Genomic DNA, 20972 nt, shown 5'->3' with positions numbered 1-20972 from the left:
AAAAAAAAAAAAAAGTACAATGCTCTTTAAAAACAGTATTTAAAGAGAACAAAGAAAGGTATTTTTTTTCTTTTTTAAGGGATAGGCAAAAAAATGTAGAGAATGTTCTACAGGCAGCATTTGCAGCTGGCAAGGCTCAACAAGCATCTTTAAATCTTCACATAACAGGGACTGGGGTCACCCAGTGGGGCCGTTCCTACAGGCTGGTTTGCAATCTACACTAAGAAATAAATGGGGAACTACTCCCATTTGCCCTCACATTTCCATCTGCCCAGAGCAGCTGAGGTCTCAAGAAGTTTACAATGAGGAAACTCTCAGGCAGACTGAGCCAGGATTGCTTGTGAATATTTCTCATAAAGTGTTTTACTGATTTTTCTGATTATTTGATTAAAGGAAGAATTTCCACATTTTCTTTATGCATGCATTTTCTTGTAATCAAGAAAACCAGCACAAGAATGAAGGCCTTGCAAACGAGATCATATTATACATGTAGCCCAAATTTTGACCATGATGTGTTTCAGTAAATCAATGAGTTATTTATGTACAATTGCATATGTAATTATCTTTTGGGGATTAAGTGCTGCTTCGGTTCTTAGATTTACAAAAGCATACTATCTAAACCAGTTACATGGTCTGCTTTAGCCCTGAAGCTAAACTATAGTAGTGACCCAAATCAAATTAATGAACACAAAAGCCTGTTAGACATCTTTTGATGAGCTGCATTGCTAGGAACCTTTGTAGAGTTTGTAGGAAGCAACTGAAAGTCATTTCTGAAACATCAACTGAAAAAAAGTTAGTAATTAATTTTTTTTTCTCTCTTAGCAGCTCCACAAACGCATGACATTATCATGGCCTGAATCAGAACTTTTTACAGCCAGTAAGAGCCTCCCCATATAAGCTGTCAGTCAAGGGAACATCCAACTTAATAGAAGCAGAGGCTTACACTCCATTAAACTGTGCTTAATGACACCTTCTTGTCCCCTCACTTCAGTCCTACTAACATTGCTGGAGGTGAATAAAGACATCAAACAGCTTTTGACACAGTATAGTGTTTTCCAAGTGGTGTTTACTCTCGTATATGTATCAGTGAAAAAGCACATTCCCTTATGGGTCACTTGCCACAACTAAATTCTTACAATAACAACTTCCTCAGTTGCCATCTGTTGCCATCAACAGATTTCATTTATGTTCTCTTTTCTGTGGTCACAAGGAAGAGTAACTCGTCCTGTGAACAGAACATACTTATATTTAATAAAGAGAGAAGGGACAACGCTTTTATTAGTTTCTCAGAACTACTCATGACAGATTTAGGACCATATGATCATAAAATAAATTTCAGAAAAAGGGAAACGCCAAGATGAAACACTTTATCATAAAAAGGAAGAAGATATTTTTATCCGCACCCCTCTCTAAGCATTATTCAGCTTGCTGGAACATTAGTTCTTCAAATTGCTTTTAATTGCATGGCCTAGAAATAAATATGCACCACTATTAGCATGCTCTCAGGTTGAATATAAGGGGTACTCACTTTCATTCCAGTCAAGGAATTATTCCAAGGTGATTTATACTGTCATTACAGGCTGTTGCCTTTCCTATGTAAATTTGTAATCAAATATTCTAAACAGGTGATGACAAATAATTTAGGTAACTACAGATAGCTGCCTAAATCACAGTCGTAGGACCTCAGAAGTCTAACAGGAGACTTTTACACACATGGAAGTACATACACATGAACAGTCCACAAAGGTGCATTTTTCATCTTATTAAATCTTCAGTGTCTGAATGCATGAACCTAACCTACATCAAATTGGTGACAAAATTCTTTTACTATGCTTAATTTAGCAAACTTCCCTCTCATTATATAAGCTATTAGGACAGAGGAACATTAGGTTACTAAAACAGAAAAAAATCTTTCTTATGATTCAAATATATCAGTCAGTGTTGTTCAAAAATCCTTTCAGTGCAATAGTACAAAGGACAAGCATCTAGCCTATCAACCAAAAAGTTCTGTTGATACACTATAAGGTAGTTTGATTTTACCATTCCCAAATCTAGTGTTTAATATTTATTTTCTTTGTAAATATGTAAATAATCGTACTTAAAAGTTAGGAGATTAGGTTGGGTTTTTTTTTTTTTTTTTTTAATTTTACCATTTTCTTTTAGTTTAACTTCTGAACAAGTCACTTTTTGGCTGAAATTCCAGGGCTGGACTGTTTGAAATGTCTTAACATTAAACATTTCTTAGCATTAACATACCTTAACATTAAACACAGACTGTTTGAAATATCTTAAAGTCATTCCTTTCTGCATTTAAACTTCAGAGTTAATAAATTACTGGGACAAAGCAATGGAAGCAGTTGCAGAGGCAGAGAGTCTTATAGTTGGCTACGGAGCTGTCATTATACCTTTCTGGAGCAATACCATGACCTGTGTGGCCAGCAACAGGGACCAGATCAAAGGAACATCTATAAAAGCACACATTAAAATATCCCCTTAGTTCTCACGAATGGCAGGATTATTGCAACCCAAAGAATTGTGTAATCCTATGCACAAGCTGCAGGGAAAGGTTGTTGCGATGAGTTCCTCAGACATATTCCCATGGGACACTTTATTTATAATGTCTGAGTGGAGGGAAGCAGATCGTACTTGAGCTCCACAAGATTTCCTTGCTCCATCCTTCCTACACTCCCTAGGGAAATGCTAGAGGTTGAGAGCGACACATCCCATCAGTTTCTCTCTTCTTCCCAAGGTCTCTGCACCAGTCCTATGCTTTCTTTTGATGCATATATGCTATGGTGTTCTGCAAACCTAAAGTCTCAAAAATTCCCTACCTCTTTTTCCTTCCAGCTCTGCTTATTTTTGACCTTGTATGTAAAAAATAGAGCTTTCCAGGCCTCCCACAAATACTTCAGATCACTATTGTTATCACTATTTTCTGCTTCTGATATAAGTCACATTTCTTCGACAACACAAGGCAATATAATTATTTAGTATACCTAAATAGTTAGGCATAATTACAACACAAATGAAGCCAAAACTAAACCAGTGCTACTCTGTATCAAGATGGCCCTTAAATGAGGAATGCTGTATATAAGCTTACATGGAAGAAAAGAGGTGCAGAAAATCATGGGAGCTAATCTGTTCTTAAGCTGCCAACCCTATTTTCCTCTACAAAGCAGAACTCAGAGCAAGAGGGAATTCAGGTACATCAGAATGCCAAGGCACAGAACGTTATACTCAGCATATCTGGGTATACAGAGCCTCACAGAAACAAAAAAGACATGAGACAGAGATTGCCTTTTCTAATATCACAGTATAATTTCAGCAGCACTGTGCTGTCCAGATTTGACACTCTTCTCACTCTTGACTCTGCCTCTGCATGCAATTGCTAGTCTTTTAAAATTCCAGTCTTAATGAAATAGGTAAGCTACAGGAAAGATTAAGCTAGAAAATACAGCAGGAATACAAAATGAGGACAGGTGATTGATCTTTGAGTGGGTATCCAACAGTGCAATGAAATTCTCAGGCAGGTTCTTTATTTCAAAATGGGTTTGATTCAGAAGGATTTTACAGCAGCTAAATCATGCAGTTGGCACAGATTGTGCCAGCTTTTCAGCATGTTATCCTCTAAAAAGTGTCACATTTGGCAGAGACAGTAAAGCTCCATGAATTTATTGTTGTTTCCCGTTGAACACCAAAATCCAGGGCATCAGAAGATGACACCGCACACCTTACAGCCCACTTGTGTTCAGTCATGCACTATCCTGGCTAGCAGCAGCCTCTGGTGGGATGCTAGGAACTGCCTAATAGAAGCCATCTGTGTATGAGGAAGGAGCCTAGCTGTGAATGCACTACTGAATTGCAGTTGCAAACTCTGTCCCTGATTCTGACTACATCTGAAAGTGCACGAGCAACTCAACTTACTTGCAAATTTATCGCGGTCTCTTAAGTGGATGTACATAAGTGAATGTTCAAAACTCCTCCCCCAAAATAGTAACTTTACTTATAGAAGTGGTGTCTTTGAAGTCACAACTTCTCATGCATACAGAATTACAGATGTGCTTAAGTATTCCCAGACTCAGGACCACATAGCGGGTGTTTAATTACTTAATCTATGTGTTACGGACAATTGCCTTTCTGACAGTAAGCAAGAGACTGCTGTGTCAGCAAGTTTAGCTTGTGCAAAACTAGTGCTAATTAGCACTGTAGAAAAAGGGTGTAAAGACACATGAAATGACCAAAATCATTGATTTTTTTTCCTTTTTCTCTTTTAAGCTAGCAACAAACCCACACTGAAAACTCACCAAGTCTTAATAATCTCCACCCAATTCCAAAAGCAGATTGGTACATTTTCAATCAAAAATGGAACAGAAAAAATGTGGCTAGAAACAGATCTGAGTGGTTTCTTTAATAGCAGTTTTTCTTTTCTCCTCAGCTTGAACTAATTGCAAACATTTCAGTGCATGCTTGAAATATATATAATATATTCAAAAATCAAAATAAAAAGCTACTTCTTCATAGACCAAGACATTCATATGTAAATAATCAACAGAAGAAGCTATTTTAAAACTTATCAGGAATTCTCTGAAATGGATATAAGGCAGACTTGCCCTTGCATTATTGCTTTTTCCTATGAATCTACAAACTCAGAAAAAATTACTGTCATCTAAGATTCCAGAAGCCGTTTCCTTTAATAATTTATGTTCAAGGCAATGGGAGATGTTTAGGAAGCCTTTACTTTTGTTTCCAGTGGCATGTTCTAAATATAAAGTCAAGAGTTCGGTGCCTCGGTAAATGCACGGCCACCGCCTAAATAGTCTACACTATGAGCAACTACTGCAGAAAAGTTCAAAAGTCTGTTCTGACCCTCAGTTTAACTTTGCAAGGAGTCTATTCTCACTACTGTTGGATATACAAAAGTAGCATTAATAGAGTTCAGGATGTGCCATTTTTCTGGGCATTAAGAGCATTAGAAAGGTTTTACTATGTACATTACAAATAGGTAAAGCATATCCAACATCCAAGTTTCTCATTATGGGAGAAATTATATTAGATTGTTATTCACAACAGCAGAATGTCACACTTTTCTGTATACTCTAGTTCAGCACTTTTCTAATTTCACAGACCTCAATTTACATTTGTCAGTGTTTGAAGTTAGATGATATTGGTCTACTCGGGAGATGAGTTAAAGGGGAGAGAGGTCATGTACCTTTTGGGCAGCACCATACTTTGATAATGCATAAATAAAGCACAGCAAGAGCATGTCAGCAAAAACTGGCTGTCCTAAAGCCCTTTGATGCAAAGGATGATGTTTGTTAGAAACAGAAGGTTAAATATGTAGAAACTGTAAGACTGAAGGGATGACGTGAAGAGCATCTGGCTCATGTCTTAGCAGAAATCCACCTTACCATTCACTGTGGGCTTACAGACATAGAAGTTGCAAAGTTTACCACTGATTACCAAAGTTTATCACTGATTAATAATTAGTCTGTAAGGAGATTATAATTTATTTAGCAGTTAGCTTGACAACAGTCTGAGGCATATGAGAGCTAAGGAAGTGGTATTCATCATGGGCCTGATTCTAAAACCATTTACCATCAACAAAAGTCTTTTCATTATTTTAATGAGGTTCAGATAAGGCTCTTAAATGTTAATCCCTTAAAAATGGGCAACTGTGTTACCTACACTTGTAAATTTAATTTTAAATATGTGTTGTTTTTATTGACAGCTGTTAATAAGTCAATGTTAGGAGAATGTTTCAGAACTTCTTTCAAATTTTTGGTACAAGTTCATTCAAACTTGTGGCCAAAGGTTAGAATTAGATGATGTTATCCCACTATTCTAGATTCAAGATATCTATATACATCTATAGGAAAATTAATATATTTAGCATGTATTCTGGCAGACTACTTGGACACAAATACAAATGCATAAATATGAAGTTTACAAGCATAAATTAGAAGCCATAAACAAACCATGCAGAAACTGCCTCACAGTTCAAGGCGGGCAATCTTGAGCATCCAGTTTTGGGCTTTCTACTTAGTTTTCCTCAGTATAAGAAGCCAAGAAGATGTTTACTTACATATAACATTTTTCATCTATTGCACAGCAATAGTGTATCACAAAAGGAAGAAGATCAGTCACAAAAGTCAGAAGAGTGAATTTCTGAGATAGAACAATGAATTCATTAAACCACATCAAACAAATAAAAAACTAGATTGTTAAAACAAGGCATTTGAATAGTAACAACTGTTAAAATGAGCTCTGAAATCTCCATGCAACATGAGATTTTTATTGGCAAACAATTAAATCTCTCTTTAAGTGCACTTTCTCTGTAGAACCTAATTTATAATCTTATCAGGCTTGTCTCTCAGAAGAATTTGCTACAAGTTAAGTCTTTATCTGCACAATGCAGAATACTAACAATTGTCTTGTATGTTTATTTCCGATGCCAGAGACTGAAATTCCAGTTTGAGGTTCTAACTGCTTTCAGAATTTGATATTTTTAAAGTACTGTCACTTTTGTTCACGTGGTATGACAGAAAAGGGAAATGTGAGAATAATAAAATTGTGTTGGTAGTGAGAAAGAAGTTAAAAGGTGGTGCACTCAGGAATCGGTTTCCTGTAGCTTATCTGCTGTTTTATCATTTTCCTGATTAACCTCCAGGGTCTCGTTTTGGTTCAGCCCTACTCATTTCCAAATAAACATTAAGGTGAAGGAAGTAAGAGGCGATATAGAACTAAGGAGGGCAACTCATGTATATGGTAGTCAACTACAAGCTTTTGAAACCTTCAGAAGGTATCCCAACACATATAAGCCTGGCTATTTCTATCTATATATCTTAATTTGCACTGCCTGTTTCTTGTATTTTTCTGCCTTTTTTTTTGGGGGGGGTGATTCTGTAAAACATTCACCTTTGGTAGCCATTGACGCACACCACAGTGTTCATTTTAAGCTAGAATAATAAATAATCATAATTTCAGGTAAATAGTTTTAATTGTAGAAACTGCTAACCTACTGTGTTTTTTTTTTCATCTTGGCAGGATTCACAAGAGAACAAAGAAAAGGCTTTTAGCAAGGAAATCACACAGACCTGTATTGCCACTTCCTTCCCTTCCTCCTAGTCAAAGTTCTGAAAAAGCTGTAAAATATGGAAGCACAGTAGTTGTCCAAAGCACTAGCCTAGAGAAGGTTTCTGCCATTCACTTTTTTTTTTTTTCTAATCATATATAAAACCTTGCTCCTTTTTTCAACATAAATAGCCCACATTACTATTCCAAGCTTCTCCTCCCCTTTTATTTGACTCAGAACACCTGATGGCTAATTCCCAGTTGAGATAATTAGCCCTTGGCTATCACCAGTTACAGTGTCACCTGTTCAGTTTGAAAATGTCTAGAAATTTGAGTTTTCCAATTAGCATCATGAGCTCCCAGTAGCATACAGCTAGGGTGGGATTTATTTTTTTTATTTTTTTTTTTAAACTTTCCTTCCATGAGGCAAATCACTTTTCACTTACACATTCAGCCTATTGAGTCTCATTTGGTAATAGTGCTTTAAAAATTACAGTGTTTTTCACAGAATAGACTTGTCATTGCCCTACCTCCCATCAAGCCCAGATGGCTGCTACTATAAAGGAGAGAAAAACAGAAAAGGGAATTAAATGAAAGCCTCTCCTTAATAAGTATCCAAGTCAATTTAAATAGTTCCATTTCATTTTTACATCAGAGTCATGCCCTAGTATTAAGGCATGAAGAACATTCACAGCGTGCTAATAAGCCCCATGACATGGTGCACTGTTATTTCAGTAAGTGAAGTAAGTTACAGTTTATTTTTAACTTCTGTGACATGAAGCTGTAGGTAAACCTCATTAGAGACAGTGTCCAAGTGTGTTAGATGCTTGGGAGCTGGGTTGACTTCCAGCTGACCTTGACGAAGTGGCCTTCTGACTGAAAACAACAGAAAAGCAAAACTCGAAATCTGGGGGAGGTCCTTTTGGAAGCACCTCCATCCTCAAAGCATATAATACATCACACAATATCTCTGTGTTTGCTTTCTGTAATATCTGCAGTGGACTTGAGATGAAGATGATTAAGACACCTCTTAAGCCCTAAGTTCTGCAGTAAAAATGAGCTCTGACACTTTTTGTTCATTAAGTTGGAGGCTCTCAGAGCAGCCCTGCTACTATCTGCCAAGCCTTCCCTTAACATTATGTTGTGCTTCTGCATCTGTGACATGAGCTCCCAGATACAGAAAGAGAAAACTGGTGTCGTGGAAAGATGGAAGGGGTTGTGGTGCTTGGGAGCGGAGCTCCCCTTGCTCTGGATTGGTTGAGAATGGACCAAAACCATCATGAACCTCAACCAGATAAGGAAGTAGGAATTTTAGTTCAGAAGTCTTTGTGATTTAGTATTAATCAGGATACCTTTCCCCAATTCACAAGTTTTGAGATCTTCTCACTTTTTGTTTGCATGTTCATCCATGTGCCATTTTTGAAGGTTTTCTCACCCTGTAGCTGGAGTTCTGAGGCACGTGTGGTGACAAGGGAAAAAAATGGTGCCTCTGAACTGAATTATTTTCAAGATAGTTATATAACTACCTCTAGCTATGTGATGCTTAACACAGTTCTATTAACACAGACAATGCTGCAGTGCTACAGATGGTGGCAGGCAAGCAGACACTGCAAGGTAAAATGCTGTCTTCTGGGCCTGAAACTATTGAAAGCTTCACGGAGAATAATAGAAAACAAGTGGTTTAATTGAGGAACCAAGTGGTTTCTTGCTACCTTCAACAAATCTCAACATCTTTCTGTCTAGAGCAGATGTTAAAAAAGTCACTTGCACTTCTTGTCCCCACTTGCCTACCTGGGGCAGGAGTAGAGCTCAGACCCTCCAAGACTTTTAGACATCAAATTCCCTTTGAAATGGAGTGTTAGATTCCTAACTGATTTTGAGAATCTGAGTTTAAATGGGGAGACGGTGCCTGCTTATTGCTTTGTGTCTGGAGCCTATGAATCAGATAGACTCTCCCACAGTGGAATAGGTTTATTACTTCATGGCATGGGCATGCAGTAGCAGTCACGATCTAGCCCTCTGAGATCAAGGCAAGCAAGAAATTCATGAAGATTTAAAGTAGTTAAAGGAGTTTATTTTCCAGGTGGGAAATCCAGGTGTCAGAAGGAAAGTAACTATAAATTTTCAACTCAGCTTTCCACATAAAACGTAAAGCCATTTGGAGCACACAGAAAGCTCAGTATGAACTACGGTTGAGAGCTGGAGCAAGGTATGGTCAGTGGTTTTAAATGATTGATGGAGCTATCTCTGAACTGAAGTACAAGGTTGGAATAGGAGAAAAAAAAAGAGAGATCTGTTATAATGGTGCTATATACTTTTTTTTTCTTCCTTTGATGGTCAAACAGAGTTCAGTTGTACAGAATAATCGTTACTTTGTACTAGTGGTACATAAGGTAGCTCGGAATACATGTGCTAGGAAACTATTCCTAGAAACAAAGTAATACCTCGTGAGGATGTGAGGATATGATTTTTGGAAATTCTCTGATAATAAAGGATCTCTTTAAAAATCAAAGAAAGTAAAGCATGTTCCAATTCATTTGTGTTTTTTTTTTTTCTGTTGAAGTTAGTGAAAAGTGTATGTGAATGTCGTGCTTTACTCCTATTTAAATACTCAAAAGAGCTTTAAGATAATCAGTAATACTAGCTCAATAAAACTGCTACCTCCCATTGTAGCAATTTGGGGTTTGCCCCCCAGTACTCTCACTGAAACAATCTGGTCTGGCTAGGAAACAAAACTCTTCAGTAACCAAAATAGCAGCACAGTACTCCCTGGGCAGGCAGTCACTTCTTTCCTTTCCAAACAACGGGACCAGGAGTGTTTTCTGCTGTGTATCAGATACTTAATCTAGTTTTGCTGAGACCAGTGACACTGTTCAAGGACTATTCAACATGAAAAGGATAAATGAACAAGTGTGGAAGGAACAGACTGCTAAATACTCTCTAAGAAGGAGTACAGGACACTGACTCCCTGTTTATAGTCTGCAGTGAGATCAGTGTATTAGTTGACTGACATTTCTCTTGCTGAGAAAAGATCAATGAAGAAGAGATCAGCCAAAGAAAGATCGATGATGACTGGACAAACCATTAATTCATAAGACAAGATTCTGCTTGGAAAAATAGCACTTTACCCTGAGGCTCACACTCAGACTTGATCATTCCCTTGTTTTATTTGATGACCTGGATTCTCACTCCAGAAAACTAAAGTCTGCCTTTCCAGAAAGGAAAGCTTAAGAGCAAGGTGAGGACCAGCTCATGCAGGAACTCCATCCGCAGTGCCTAAAATAAGAAGTGCAGAACCCCTGCCTGCTCTTGGGCAGGTCCCAGATAACATAACAACAGCAAACAAAACCAGGAGAGAATAAGATCACAATCATTCCACATTTGAAAAGGTTCTTCTATTTTAATAAGCAAGAGCTTCTTGCATACATTTGTCACAAAATGTGGCTATTCCTCATCTTTCCACATGGATAACCTAGAATTTAGTATTCCTTCTCTTTGGAATTTTGCAGGTTCTCCTGCAATGCAGTACAGAAATGACATCTAGTTAATCTGTTAAGAGTGACACAAACACTTCCTACATATGGTTCATTCTTCTTCCTCATTCTTTCTGCAGGAGAAGAATTCTATCACATTGTGCTGGATGCTTGTCAGAGAAAGGGCTTTTTTGGTTTTGTGTCTGGTTACCTTTCACTTGGAACAAAGAAACAGGTCACTATTCTGAGATTGCCTGATAAAAGTTTTCTTTCAGTAATAAACTTTTTCCATATCCAAAATATAAGGAAAAATCAGAGGAAAAAAAAACCAAAACAAAACATAGAGCAGTATGTTCTATATACATATTCTCAGCAACATTCTGCAATAACAGAGAAATGAGGTGCACACTGAGAGGTGCTGGGGATTGGAAGAAAAAGCTTTGCTGTTTCGGAGACATTACAGGAGTTGTTAAGAGCAGTTCACCTGCGGATGCTGCTGAGCGGCACTCGCGCTGCCACAGTGATCATGTTTTAAAGTGCTGCTCTGTGTAAGTATAAACAGCAGAGCAGCTTTACCCCGACAGTGCCGCTGTTTGAACATTGGAGAATGTCTGAGATGAGAGAATGAGTTCATCTGGAGCAAAGTCGTAGCTTTTCTAGAATTAAGGAGGATCTTTTATTGTTTTGATGTTTTTGTGTGTGTGTCTAATGTTCCATGCGATGATGTTCTGGGAATACTGAGTTTTACTTTTGGGTTTCGTTAAAAAAAGAAAAGAAAGTACTGTGCAAGACATTTAATTTAAAATATTTATTTTAAGATGTCATATGACAAAGTGATATGGACACATACTTAATATATACCTGGAGGCAATACACATTTTCTTAATGGACTTGCTGTGTGCACCTGAAAAAAGTATTAATTAAATCAAGTCTTACTCACTACTATGGTTAAAGCAAAACTATCCTGTCTTACAAATCCATTTTAATGTCACAAGGGAATATCTGTCCTTTTCTTATTCTTCCTCTTTTCATAAGAAAAACATCAGGTGAAATTTAAATTTTATTTTAAGAATATGTGTAGAATTTCTGCCCTTTCCCTACTGTTTGTTTCCATTTTTTAAGCTTTTTGAGAAGAAAGGAAATAATTCAGTATTAGGAAAGCAATTAAGAAAACATGTAATATAAATTAAAGATTGTTTTCCCTCATTTTCTTCCTTTTGCTACTTTTTCATTGAAAATGGGGTGTTAAAAGTTATGATATAAATTTCTTAAAGGTTATAAACCAAGATTTTTTAAACACACATATTTTAATGTGCTCTACATATTAACATATATAAGATTTCTATGGACACATGAGGAATGGAGCAAAATTAATTTGATGTAATTTTTGGAGCAAAATTAATTTGATGTAATTTTTGGTAAAAAGCCAAGAATCATTTTTAAAATAGAAAGCCTATTCCCACTCTGAAGTCTAGTGATCTGTTTCCTTTATAGCTGCATATGTTACTAACCTATATTATGCTGTTAGTAGGTATTAGTACAGTCCAGGGTACTTGGTCTCCAACAAGTCATTTGGCTCCATAGATTATCATTATGTGACAAGTTTCAAGCATCCCAGATATCCCAGACAGATCCTGGGAATACACTTTAAAAAGGCAAGGGTAACGGGGTGGTAGTTACTAGATTATGTGATTACCTCAGCTAACAATGTGCACAACTAACAGTTTCCAATTTCTTTAGTCTGTTATTTTTTGCATTTTTGGGGCACTGTTCTTCAGTATCCGTGAGGGAAATGGGTCTTGCTGGTGAATTTGAAGGAGAATACATAGTTTCACATCCCATGAACTATGGGAGGCTTTTTTACTTTTGTTCAGATTTCAGCTCAACTTAGTGGGTGAAATCCAAACCTCTTTCAAGTCAGTGGGAGTTTTGTCACGGATTCAGAGAGGCAGAGTTTCTTTGTATAAGGATAAGCTGGAGTTCCATTTTGCCAAGCTCCACATGACCAAACCGCATTGTTCATTTACAGCTGCCTTGATCATAAATATGTCTCATTTTACTTTATTCTAAGTCACTCCCCTGAAGTTTTAACTCATGTATTTACTGTTGATTCAGAAATACCAGGTAACAATGACAGCCTGGCTTAATGGCCATTGCTTTTTAGCTATTCGCCATGTTTAAGTAGAATTTTTGAATGACAGGCATTTAATAATGTTCACATAATTTCTGAATAATACTTCAGACTTCCTAATCAACCCTTGTAGAGCTTTGATTTTATTGCAAGAATTATATCCATACACGCTTGTCAGAGGTTTGTCAGCTAAGGAGCACAAGAGAAAAATCTCTGATTTGGCTCCAGTCAGAGCCTACGTGAAGCAGCTCTCTGGGTGCAAAACAGCACCCTTTCTTCTCCCAGGGGAGCTGTAGCTCAACTGACAGTTAACCTCAAAAGCTGAATGTCTATAGGAAACTTCACAGTGCATTTTAATATGGCATTCAGTTTAATTAGTACTTGGGCAATTCCTTTTGTTCTTGGTAAACAAAAGTAAGATTTGACAAGAAAGAAAAGAGAATGTGTTTGCTACTTTCATATGTCACTCAAACTAGCCTATCACCATTCCCAAACTAATACTTCTTTACACGAACTTCTGCTAAATAGTGTTAGATTTTTAAGTTTAAAACTGGCAGGTTTTCCCAGGGTTGCATCTGATATCAAAATCAAGGTTTATTAACATTACAAAGAGCACTGCTGTCCTGTAGTGCCCCTTTTATCATTCTAAGCAGCTGCCTTGAGGCAATGCATTTAACCTTGGGAAATGTGATAGGAATTCTGGGAAGTCAGAAATCTTTGACAGCTAAAGCCTTTTACCTCATCCAGAATCTGCTCTATGGCTTTAGCTCCCACACTGAAAAAAGATGAGACCCTTATTTTCATTTGATGTTTATCTATTCTATTCATTGCACTTAAAATTGAAAGATAGGATGGTATTTACTTACAAACAGTAATCTTCCATTTATGCTTAAAGCAGACCAGTGATGAAAATATTCCTATTCCCCAGTGAAACTGCTATTAGGAAGACAGTATATTGGGGAAATGTTAAATGCTAAACGTTTAAAAATAGTTCTGCAGATTATCTGCCTGTTTTATGTTTTATGATAAATTTCAGGTTACATGGTTATTTCATCACCTGTTGCCGTTGTCACTGTAGTGAAGGATCTGTCATCGATCCAATTACAAGCCCTTATTTGTCAGGGTTTAAGGCTTAGCTGCAAAAAGAGAACACGTTTTGATGTTTCACATATCAATTCTCACTTTATAAAGAGCTTTTTCTTCCACAAGTCCCAAAGCATTTCATAAGCTACACATGAATATTACCTCTGAAATGCAGCTACTTCTGCGGTTTCCAGCTGGCCTACGGCATATTGCACAACAAAGTAGCGTGGATATAAAATACCTGTAATATCTACTAAACAAACATCTACAGTCTCTGTATTACACAGTCTCTCAAGCAAATCTAAAAAGCTGTTCATTTTCCCAACATTTCTGATGAAAATGTGTACAATGAATTATACAAGCTGGAACCTAATTCAGAGGTCACAGTCTAAAGACAATCTAAGGGAGAGAGGGAATGTTTTAATCTTGGAGGAAGTGTGGAGTACTGGTCCTGCTTCCCAGCCTGGCTGGAAGTCAATGCTAAGATAGCTATGCTGCTTTTGGAGGCATGCATAGTCAGTTATAACCTTAAAATTAGTTATCTGTAGTCTTTGCTACTCCATCTGAAGTTAGGTATTTTAGTTAGACAATACTGAGCAGAAGTCACCTGTTTGATCAGAATGGGCACTTCGCAGAGTCACACAGAATCGCAGAATGGTTGAGGTGGGAAGGGACCTCTAGAGATCATCTAGTTCAACCCTTCTCCTCCAATCTGTCCTGGTTATTGCTCCCCAGGTGCAGGACCCTGCACTTGTCCTTGTTGAACTTCATGAGGTTGCTCTCTGCCCAACTCTCCAGCCTGTCCAGGTCCCTCTGAATGCCAGCACAGCACTAAGCTCGGCTGGCTTGGCATTGCTCTCCAAAGCTGGCTCCATCTAATGACATTTTGCTCTTATTTAAAGCTGAATTGCTCAGTTGCTCTGACCATAGGCAGCCTGTTGTTTTACTTCAGCTGTATGAATGTATGAATGTTGCATCCAACCATTTTCTACCTTGATACACGTTACTGTGTGAGCAGCATGTCTGGATTCTAACAGATTGCAGTGTAATACCAAGTGTATAAGAACTCTTGATTGAAGTATGTTAAGTGGCAGCAAGTCCGTTTTCAATAAAAAAAGAAAAGAAAAAGATTGCCTTCACAAAAGAAGAAAGTGTGAGACCTATTTAAATGTCTGCATCTAAAACTGGATTTCTTGTTCAATACTCAGTCAGGAAATAAACCTGTGACCCCTCTGCATGTCTCTTCCAGGATACTGCTTGGGCCTGCAATCTGTTATTTTGACTATCCACAGTTTACACCTTCTCTGACAATTTTAAACAGGAAATCTACCAAGCAGGACAACTGCCTTATGTAAGCAAGTACCTCAGGGAAGTACAGGAGCCCATCTTCTTAACCAATATATTTATATCTCATTTTCTTTTGCTTCAGCCAATTCATTTGAGGTCACCTTGAAGAGATGCTTAGTGTTGCCAGTCATTTTCCTTCTACTTATAAGAAAACAGGGCATTCACTCAAGAAGTGAGACTATTGCTCAAGAAATAGAAATTTCTCTCTTACCAGCTTAAGACTATTAACGAGCACTGCCCAACTGGCAAGTTAGTATTTTTGGTAAAACACAAGTCCCAACAGCTCCAGCGTATTAAATAAATTTTGCAAGCAGCAGGTTATTTGCCAACATCCTGGTAAATCATTTCCTGCTCCTTCTCTCTGTAGTCTCAACTAGCTAAGTTATGTTTTTTTCATTACCCCTCTTAAAATCAGGTCTGCCTTGTGTTTATGAATCACGAATGATGTATATATGCATAAACACTCACCATCCATAAATACAACTTCTTATCACTACTATAAAAGTATATCACTGATTTATATATCATTATAAGTATTTTACTATTTCACATACATACACATATAGTATATAAACAACATATTCTAAAAGAAAGCAAGCTGAGGCTATAAAATCAAACATTTGAAAGTTGTTATTCTGCTTTCTTCCAGTTGTCCTTTTAACCTTATTTCAAGTGTTTCCATGGTATGATATAGTTTTTACTTACATCACCCTAAAATATTTATTCCTCATTCACACAAAAGATCTTAGGGACTCCTTCAGAATATGCTTCTTCTATAGCAGGCATGTAAGTCACAGTTATCACTGTTTTGAGCAAGTTTTCACATTAATTAGCCTGGAGAACACCAATATTACACTATTTCTCACCTTACATACAGCAGTGGTCTCGACATTCTGATTCTGAACTCACCTCTAACATGAATATCTGTTGATTTTTCACATACTTTGAAGTATTTTGCTCTGGAAAATGATTACTAGGAAAAAGATAAGCAATGTAGTTGCCCATGCCTACTGTGTTCACGATAGCATTTTCTAAGAAATGATGGTGGGAACTTCAATTAGCGATATCCTTGAAATTTCATAGATTTAATTTTGGGAAGTGTGCTCTTCTTCCGCAGAGCTCTCACCACCTGCCCAGAAATGCTTCTCACGTTGCCAACGCAAGAGGTGCCACTTGGCTGCTCGGTCAAACACCTAGATGTGCTGTTCAACGAGGAACCAAGCTTTGAGGCTGACATGTGACACATTATCAAGCTATCTTATTACCACATTAGGTATGTGGCCAGATGAAAATGTGTGCTCTCACATGCAGATGCCAGGATTCTTGTCCATGCTGTCATTATGTCCACTCCTGAGCAGTGCAGTTTGCTTTTCTCTTTAATCACGAACAAAGCTTGATATGTCACATCTTTCTAAACTTGTTTTTCACAGAGATTATGGGGCATATCCTATCTGACACACCACACATTTCAGAAGTACCAGTCACATATGGTTGGAATATTGTGAAATAATAGAATATATAACATTGTTGGAGGTACACATTTATCTTATTCTTTTTTTTTCCTTGCCTTTCATTTTTTAACTGTGTCTCATATAAAAAACAGGCCAAATGCAACTTCATTTTTAATCGATTGTTTCAATGGCATTTTACTAAGGCTAGGGAAGAAATTCATTTATTTATCATATATACATTTTGTATATACTTCATATGCTTTAATAATAGCTATAGTCCTTTATGATGAAGCATTTCATTATCATAGACTATTGACAACAAGAGAAATAGATTTTTAAAAATAAATCTGTGCTAAATACTAAGGCACAGTTTATAGTTATGGTTCTCCAGTTTTGAGAAAATCACTTTTGGTAGAACCCTCTCTATTTGTTCCCTCCGATTTTGCCTTCTTATGATTCTAGAAATAAGATCCCACTGCTTTAATTCCTTGACAAGCCACTCCTTTACGTAATCTCTTACTTGGAAGATTTGCAGCCTAAGTTTTCCTTTGTTAAATGCTACCGCATTAGTCCCAGTTGTATACCATGCATCAGTGCTAAACAATTGCTTTCTCATTTTGAAATTTATCAGCTTTTATTACTAGAAGGTAATTAATATACTCCCCTTAGTCATTATTTGACCAAGCAATGCATATTTAGTACTTATAATCTTTTTTTGTAAATCTCCTCATAGCTTCTGTTACTCATCCTCAAAATCTCTAGTTTGTTAGCAGTCTCCTAGCAGAAGGCAATAGGAATTAAAGACATTATTCTAGAAGCAAGATTCACTGCAGATATGGAGAAAGATGCTGTCACCACAGGCTGTTTAGATTCGACTGGATGCACATTGCAACCTCTAAGACAAAACTTGATGTCTCTTCTCTCAGAGCTGGATCTCAGTACCACAGAAGGGTATGAAATATTCCTATAATCTTGTCCAATTTGAGTTTCCTCTTTCCAAGAGAAAACTGCTAGGTGGAACAAAGCTGTCTTTACTACAAGATTTGCCAATGCAGTCAAGAAGTCTTCCCCCAACAGAGACTGCTTTATCTGGGAAGTTCTTCACGCTCATCCAGATCACTGTAAGAAACTGTAAAAATGCTTTCCTGAGTAAGGGCAGCTTTTCATCAAAAGATGAAATACCAAACAGAACAACAAAGCTAGAATTTGTATTCTTAAGAGAGAAGAGAGCAGGTGGAAGTGAAACTCATTCATCTTTATCACTTGAGCATAAGCCACATTAGTTGTGGCAGGAGTCACATACATATTAATTAGGAAGAACAAGCTTAGGTTGAAGAAAGGTAGATGTAAAAGCACATTTAGTCATTTGGATGACTGGAGTCCACTGAAACCAGAATATTCGGCAGCGCTGCCATATTCTATTGGATGTGCTGGAGAAACACACTTTAGATTGGTTGAAAATTGGCTGGACTACTGAGCTCAAAGGATAATAATCAGTTGTAGATGATACTAAATCGGGGTTGCTGGTTGGCTGGCATGCCAAGCATCAGCCCTCCAGTTCAGAGGGACCTTAAGAAAACTGAGGACAAGGCCAACAAAAGTGCAAGAAGTGCAAAATTCTGTATCATATTTTGCACCTGCAGCATTAGCAGCAGGAAACCAACCGGCTGGGAAAGAGCCCTGATGAAAGGATGTGGGGTGCCAGCCTGAATGTAAACTGAGAGCCACTGTCATCACAGATAGGAACAGATCACCTCTAGAGATCTCTCCCAATTAATACTTTTTTTAATTCTGTAAATCTAAATTTTGCTTGGAATCTAAGCTAGGCATACTGGATAGTTCTGCTAATGTTTCACTTCATAGTTTTATATGGAAGATATTAAAATTACTATGACGACAAAACCTGCTACAGAAAACAGAATTACTGTGGCATTTCAGACTGTGGCCAGATGTTTCTCTTACAGCTAGCGCTAGACGAGAGTAAGAGGTGACCATCTCCTGCTGCTTATCATGTTCACCCCTGCTACTTCTTTTCTTTACTTTCTCTCTTGGAAAATGGCACAATTCCTATTAGATGATTTAAATGACTGAACATTTTCCCTAATGCATTTGTGCCAAAATTAACCAGATTAGAAACCCTCCTGGCAGAAACAGTTAATAAGTTTATATTGCTTTAGACCAAACTGGGTAAGGGAGCAACCACACATGCAGTTATACTGGCAAAATCAATGCCAAGGGGAAGATAAACCCTGGACAAAAAGGTGAAGCAGTAAGGAGCAGCTGGATGCAGTAACCATTGAAGCTGGCTGTGCTGCAGTGGGAGTAGCACCTATAACAGCAGTCATAGATTCATATCAAGGAAACAGTTGGCAAGGTATAATGCTTATTGTAAAAACATAAGTGGATTGTGAAGCCACTGGACCACATGAAGCAGCACAAACAGCTTGCTACACCTTCCATAACCTCTCTTATTCCTGAAGAATTTCAAGTGCACACAGTACAAAAGGAATATAAAAGATAATATGTATTATTCATAAGACATGTAAATTATTTCTGCTCATTTCCAGATTAAAAAGTGTGTGGGTGTTTGTGTGAACGAGGGGGGGAAATTCACCACCGTCCTGAAGAAAGGCAAACTGGGAATCTAAAACAAGAGGTTATAAAGAAGCGGTGGGGATCACTGTTCCAACAAATTGGACTAACTGGTCTCATTCAGACATTATTGTTTTATGTAGAACAGGAGCCATGAACTTTATAGCAGTTCTGTATTGCGCCTTAAATCTTATGCCTGTCATCAGCTTGGAATCACTGTCCCAGGAAGGCGCCTGCTGAAGCAAGGCCCAGCTCTGCAAGGAGGTTCTGCCTAGAAGAATTTACTGCTTGTGTGCAGTAAAGACCATCTCAGGATCCTTATCTTTACTTGCATGAGCCCAGAGCAAGTGTAGAGTTATTAAGCCCAGTGATGTAGATTTCCCCAGGTAATGGTGACATCACATTTCCGACATCTGTAGTTTTTCAAGAAGCAAGAGTGCAAAATCCTGGGGATCCTATTTGGAATGAAAGTTAAATTGTGCAGGAGGGTCAGAAGCCCTGATTTATGTGCATCACAGATATCACATCTTCCCAGGAGTTCAGTCGGTTGCAATGCAGACTTTCTGAAGCCCAGAGATCATAAAGACAATCATACAGGAACAGAAGACACTAGATTAGATTATTTTGGGGTTTTTGGCACATGTACAAGGTGGCTTTGAGAAGTACATTCTGCATGGCTTCTGAAAGCAAAAGGAAATCCACAGCATCTACAAATGCTGTAATCCAGTTCAGGCAAACTCAGATATAATGGATGAGCACACCCTTCAAGAGAATTTCCCATTGGATTGAGTAGCATTGCCAAGGCTGCTGGTCCATTGCCAATGAGCATATAGCCAGGGATCTGTTTTTTCCTTCTGCTAGAAGGAGCTGTTCAGTCTGTTATCCCGTGGAGGTTATAACACTGGTAATACATGTAAAATTCTTGTAGATCTCTCAGGAGATGATAAAGTTTCAGGAATTTCTGGAACTAGTCAGAAATTCAGACTGTAACCACTTAAAACAGTGCAGGGAACTATATTGCTGGGAGTCCTAAAAGCAAAGGCTCAGAGAGCAAAGATACGAAGTTAAGCACATTGTCTCAGAATCCTGACATAATGTCCTACAAACAAAGACGCTTTAGCATGAGACAAGGAGGTTCTGACTGTTACAAAGATTAGGAGACCAGTAGCTAAAAAGACCTGTTTTACTTCTGGCGATAAGACAGGATGCCAAGCTAGACTAAGTGCAAAAGCCATTGACCCAATGTACGTTGAAAATACACAGAGAATATTGAGTTTCCTTCCTTCCTTCCTTCCTTCCTTCCTTCCTTCCTTCCTTCCTTCCTTCCTTCCTTCCTTCCTTCCTTCCTTCCTTCCTTCCTCCGTTTTTTCTCCCTCCCTCTTTCTCCCCCTCTCTCTTTCTTTCTTTGTCTATGACACCACACTTCAGTGTATTTGCACCCAAGTACTTCCTCAAATTCCCCTCCTGACAATCTATCTGGAGTCCAATACATTCGTCATCCAAGACAGCCTTTAATATACATTAGCCTTTGCAAGGTTTTCATTACTCTTACTTGGCCACACTCATTCTGTTCCATTTTCTCTTGTGACACCAATTGTTTAAAGTAGGTGGTTGGATCTATCTTTGTTCAGCAATTTCTGATCCCTGCTTTTTTTCCCCTTAACCCCTGAGTCTGAGTCTATGTGTTTGCCACTTTATTTCTCTGTACTTTTGCTTCATTCCCTCCATATGTTTTCTTTGCCACTGCCAGTTTTCCTTAGTCACAAATCATTGTCAGGTGTCACTGCAGCAAGGCCACTCAGAGTAATTCACTGTTCCTTTCGT

The sequence above is a fragment of the Nothoprocta perdicaria genome, unplaced genomic scaffold, assembly GCF_003342845.1.
Source record: "Nothoprocta perdicaria isolate Ctin4 unplaced genomic scaffold, notPer1 scaffold_18, whole genome shotgun sequence".
In the NCBI taxonomy this organism is placed as follows: domain Eukaryota; kingdom Metazoa; phylum Chordata; class Aves; order Tinamiformes; family Tinamidae; genus Nothoprocta; species Nothoprocta perdicaria.
This window is presented reverse-complemented; position numbering follows the sequence as displayed.